Below are 5,719 nucleotides of genomic sequence, written 5' to 3'. Positions count from 1 at the left end.
TGAACCACAGAGTTTTTTGCAGATTATGATACAGCTGGACCTGGCTGTCTATTGTCCAATGTCCTTGAGAGGACATATCAACACAGTTTTACAGATTTTATCTCTGGTGTAAATGACCAGACAGACAGCCTTCCACAAGCTTTCTGTTATCCCATATATGCTATAGAAAGAGTCCTTTCTAACTCCATCCTTCCCTACCGTGCATGCTTGTTGCTCCTCTATTTCCCTTTTCCTGTACGTTACTGTGTGGGATTAGCAATGGATGCTGAGCACCGTTCAGATATAGCCCAATGATCCGCTAGTGAATTCCTTCCATGGATGTTTGAATTCCCCAAGTGTAACTTCCAGATTTAATTTAGTCCCATTACATCACTGAAACACAGTTCTGCACTTTCATTATTCTCTGTCCTGGGATATTTTATGCTTCCTTATGCTGTTCCAAAAAGAGATGCGAGCAGCTGCACAAAGCATGTTTTGTGATGGTTTTATTTTTGGCTGGCTCATAACTAACAGTTACCTGGCGAGTTAAAGTATTATTCCACATTCCCTGTCTAACACTACAGAGTGACTGCTCAGTACAACCACCTTACCACTTCGGTTTTTTTATTATTTAAGATATTGTGGTATTCTGAATAAGTTAGAAAATTACTTTATTGAAATGTTACTGCTACCACTGAGGACTCTTCAGCTCCTCATACCACTTACTGTTGTCAAGCTGATAAATGTGAAACATTGCCTGTTGATAACCTGCAAGGAACATTATTTTCCTCAAGTGGAACAAGCTCTCCAGTTGTGACGTATTGGAGGGATCTTTACTCCAACTGCCACCCATTAACGTGCTAATCAGCAGCAAAGTGAAGAGTCAGAGCCAAAACCACAAACCCAAAAACTCGTCAAAACTTGAAGGAAATCACTTGCATGTTACTCACCAGTAAGGCTGGCATAGATTTGCTGAAACTTTATGATCTTTTTGTTTTTTCTCCACAGAGCAGATGACATTTATGTGAGACGTATTTACCATACTGACTGGGTGCTTTAAATCCATGCACAGAAGAAAGAATAATAAGAGATAATGGTAAATCACCACTCATGAATAAAAAGTGGAGTCAGAGGGGAAGGGGGTGTAAGAATTAGAGATTTCCCCTGCAGTCCCAGAATGCCAGCCCCATCCTCTTCTACCTCCCTTTTACCTCCCTCCCCCCTGCCCATGCCAAACTGATGTCAGTAATTAACCCAAACTTTCACTCTGCTTTCCCATGAGTGACCTAGACTCCCTCCCCCCGAAATGATCTGATCACTCCATTTTCAAAAAATGCAGTTAACACACCTGAAAATAGTCCATGATCATCGGCTACACACAGCACGTCAGCATCGTCCCTCTCTATAGACCCTTGCTGGCTGGACGCATTCCCAAATATCTGCCTTCTTCCAAGCTCCAAGGTCTGCCAAGGCAGCATGTGTATCTGAGTTGGCCAAACACTAGGTCACGCCACTCAGGCTCCTGGTCACTTGAAGGTTTATAGCTACTTATGTTCCTTATAGTCTCATCCTTTCTACTTATTGCTTTAACATCGGAGGTGGGGCTGTGCTGCAGGTTTGGGATTCATATTCACATCTGAGAGGGAAAGGCTTCTGTATCTGAAGTGGTAGTTTAACTCCTCATAGGTGGAAGGTTAAGCTTTGAGAGGATTTGGTTTACGGTGAGAATTTCTTTCAGTCCCAGGTTTGCTGCTATTGAAAGGGACAGACACACTTTGGTCTTCAATATGAGCAATTACTCTGCATCAGATAAAGTAAATTACATGTTAGACAATCAAATATGGTGGGGATTTTTAGGAAGGAAGTTTTCACATTCTCAGATTGAACTCTCAGATTTCTTACCTCTAAAGAAATGAGATGACAAATGCAATTTGTGCATACCATTTTTGTCTCTAACACAAAATGAACATCCCTAATGTGTTGGCTTAGGTGCATTTACTTACACATTTTCTCAGCATGAACACAGCTTAGATACAGGCAATGCTCTGCAGGAGGTAGCATGCTACTTCTTGCTGACTGCTCTTTAGATTTCCATCCTGGAAAGGGCTGAGTCCTCTCAAGTCTCCACCTAGTCAATGAGAAGTGAAGTCACTTAACACACCAGAGACCATATCTTACAAATTCTATCTGCTATAAAATCACCCCGAGTGAATTCTGGCATTTTTCCTCCATATAACCAAAATGAAAAAATGTTGCCAGGACATGATTGAAACTCAAGAGCTGCCAGAAGGGAGTTTGGGTGGGTCTTATCCTGCCAGGGGCTGAGTTCACAGCCTGGCTCTTGTGGGATAAGAAGTGGGTACTCCCAGCAGTGGTTACATCTATTCCCTCAGTTCTAGCGCAAAACCAGGCATTTCCTTTCCATATTTGCCCCTCACAGACTCACTTACACTGTTGTCATCAACACAGCCATGGTGTGTGGTTGTCAGACTCTGAGACTTAGGGTGGTGGACAGGTGGACCAGGCTGAATTTTTCATGATGCTGATATCAAACAAGTGTCCCACATTCTGCGGTGCTATTACAGCTTTTGAAGAAGAGGTCAGTAGAAATTCAGAGGACTGTAGGTTTCTTTCTTGTTTCACGTCTTTCTTCCTAGGCAATCCCACTGGAGGACTGGGATTATCCAGATAAACCCCAAATCCTATCACAGGGAGACAATGCACTTGCTGGGACCTTCTCTATCTTGCAGAGTTACTTTTTAGCACACAGGATTCCCTTTTCAAGCGCACCTCTCTCCTGGGACCCAACAACTGCAGATGAGGCAGCCAATTCTGCTCTGCTGCTTTGCTGGGAAGAGAGAGGGATGCAATGGGGAAGAGAAGGAAAGTGCTATTTGCCTCCAGCCCTTCTCCCGCTGGAGTGAAGGTGCCATACGGGGCACCATTACAGCCCTGGGGAGAGGAGAGGAAAGAATGAAAGCCAAGGCACAGCAAGACCAAGGCAAACCACATCAACAGCCCCAAATGGAGCATGAGATGAGTATCATGATATGGATATGTCACGATAGTATATATATATTTAAAAAGACAGTCCTACCAGAGTATGGTTGTATCAGCTTTACCACCAGCTTGTGCTCAGGCTCAGTATGTTCATCCTCAGGTGCAGAGGTAAGGATCTGTAGGACATGTGTACCACCTTACCCAGCTCTTCAAAAGATTTAACCAGACCTCATGACCTTCACTTTCCCAGCTGCTGCCTTCCCATGGCAATGGAGAAAATGAAAAATAGGAAATATTCACAAATTACAGGATCTAATAACTTGCCCTTTAGAAGAATCGTACTACTCAGAGGTGATCTATACATGTAGTCATTAGAGCCAGTAACTTTAGTAATTGATTTCCCAACTGTGGCTCAAACTGTTATTATTACTTTTAAAAAACTATGTATTGCATGAATACCAAATGTATTTCTTGGAGTTGCTTAATGTCTCCCATTAATTGTGCAGAGATTCTGAATTTTTTGCCTTCGTCGTAAATAAAGCTATTTATTTCACTGGAAATATCTGGCTTTTCATTCAGTATGAAGCACTTAGATACAACCTCATGTGACATTAAAGTCACTGCAGCTTATCTCTGAGCATCATTAAAATAAGGAATGAGGTTCTTATCTCTGCTTAGAAATACAAAGAAAAATGATTCAGCTACAATATTGTCTCCTCTGTAGAAAGGATTTTGGGGTGACTAATCTTTTTTAAGAACGGCAAAATGCAAAACAATATTGCAATGAAAAAATAACAAGTTCCTTTATCTTTTTTAAAATCCAAAGGCATGAATTCTGATTCTTCCTTTCCCTCCCTTCACTTCTTTGCACCTAAAAAAATCTCTTTAGCAAAACCAGTAACACACTGAAGGGTGCAACCAGTCTATAAAGCTCAGATGGGGTGAAAAATCGAATTTTGAAACTTTGCAAACAAGTTGCTCTGAGTCAATTTTCCCACAGCTGAATCTATGCTCTTGTCTGTTCTCATTTCCCACAGGTAGTTATGGCATTGGCAATTTGAAGTATTTCATAAATAACTTGCTGGTATTCAGCATGTTGCTTTATTTCCTTTCCTATAATTGAGTTGTGCTGGTTTGACATTTTGATTCAGCATTGTAAAAAGAGCAGACTCAATTTACTGAAATTTCTGTGGTTGAGGCATTTAGGAGAAAATACTGATTCCATTTTGCAGTGCATTCATTAAGGGAAATGTACTTACCTTACATTTGTTTGCAGAACCAAGTAGTCATTCATCAGGAACAAGAGGAACATCTCGCTCTCCTCCCTGGAGTAAGTCACAACTTTGGGCAGGGATGGTTCTGACCTGAGGCCTGGTTTCCACAAGGTTTTTCTAGTTTCCGAGATGGAGTCCAGCCCCGTGGCTCCCATGGCTATTTGAAAGCCTTCTGCAGAGCCATTTTGGTACTCTCTTGACCCTACATGAACATCTGAAGGGTTTCCATCTGCCACACACTGTGTGAAAGAAGAGGGAGAACATAGAGGCAGAGATAATGGCAAAGGACCATTTCATTGCAAGGTGTTATCTGTGGAATCCAGATTATTGTAGTAAACATGAGAATTGAAAACACATTATGTTCATCAGCCAGCTGCCCGCTCTCCCCTGCCGCTTCCCTCTAATTCTGGGGGCAATCCCTGGGTCTTGCTTCTGCACACCCTTTTGGAATTGATACAGATTTTGCCTGAATGAGGGCTAAGGAGGCTCAGGATGCTGTCCCATTCACACCTCCATGCCCCTGTGCAGAAGTCCACCTACAGCCAACAAAAGCCCGAACAACCCATTTTCTCCCAAAACCTATAGGTGACACTGCTTGACCCAGCTGGTGTAATGCTCAGCACAGTTGATGGAGAAAAAAATCATGGTCCTTTACACTCTACTGCCACCAGCTTCTTTTTGACAAGGGGGAAAGGGAAGCTGTGGTTTCATAAGATACTCTTCAGCTAGAGTACCCTGAAATGTCAGCTGCAAAAAAGGTGCTTATATGCAGTTCTTCATATTTGCACTGTTTCCACTAATCAATTTCAACACTTTTGGTTGCTATTGCCATCAAAATGTACTCTTCTGTATATAAAGAAAGGCTCTTCAGGTTCTTCAGCGTTTTTTTAATGCTTTGTGTTGCTGTTGCCATCAAATGTACTCTTTGTACATAAAGCAAGGATCTTCAACAGTTTTTCTAAAGGATGCAGATTGGAAAAAGCATAGGAATAATGGAGAAGACTAAAAAGATGGTTTTAAGTAGCAAGTGTATAACATACCTAAAATCTAAATTTTAGTATATTGGTCAGAGACTTATGGATTCAGAGATACCTGGATAGATTCTTCCCATACAAAGGCATTTTATACAAATGTGCTATATAGACACACACACATATATATAAAAATCAATTATCTCTACCTGTAGACCGCACACATATGGTCACTAAGGGACAATAGAATGACAGAAAAGGGAAGCTAAGTGCAATAATCCTGTTGACCACTAGAAACCAGCACCCTGTTTCCAAAGATATACTCCAGAAATAAATGGTGGTTGGGAACTTGGACAGATCCTGGTGTTGGTGGTCATTCAGATCAGACTTTCAATTTTTTCAGTTTCTCAGTGTAGCAGACATCTCTTTTTTGAACCAGAAGTAGCTTCATATGGCTAGGAACTGACTTTCCAAAAACTTGTCCATTGCAGAATT

Source organism: Fulmarus glacialis, unplaced genomic scaffold (genome assembly GCF_000690835.1).
Source record: "Fulmarus glacialis isolate BGI_N327 unplaced genomic scaffold, ASM69083v1 scaffold22539, whole genome shotgun sequence".
NCBI lineage: Eukaryota > Metazoa > Chordata > Aves > Procellariiformes > Procellariidae > Fulmarus > Fulmarus glacialis.
Note: the sequence above shows the minus strand (reverse complement) of the source record.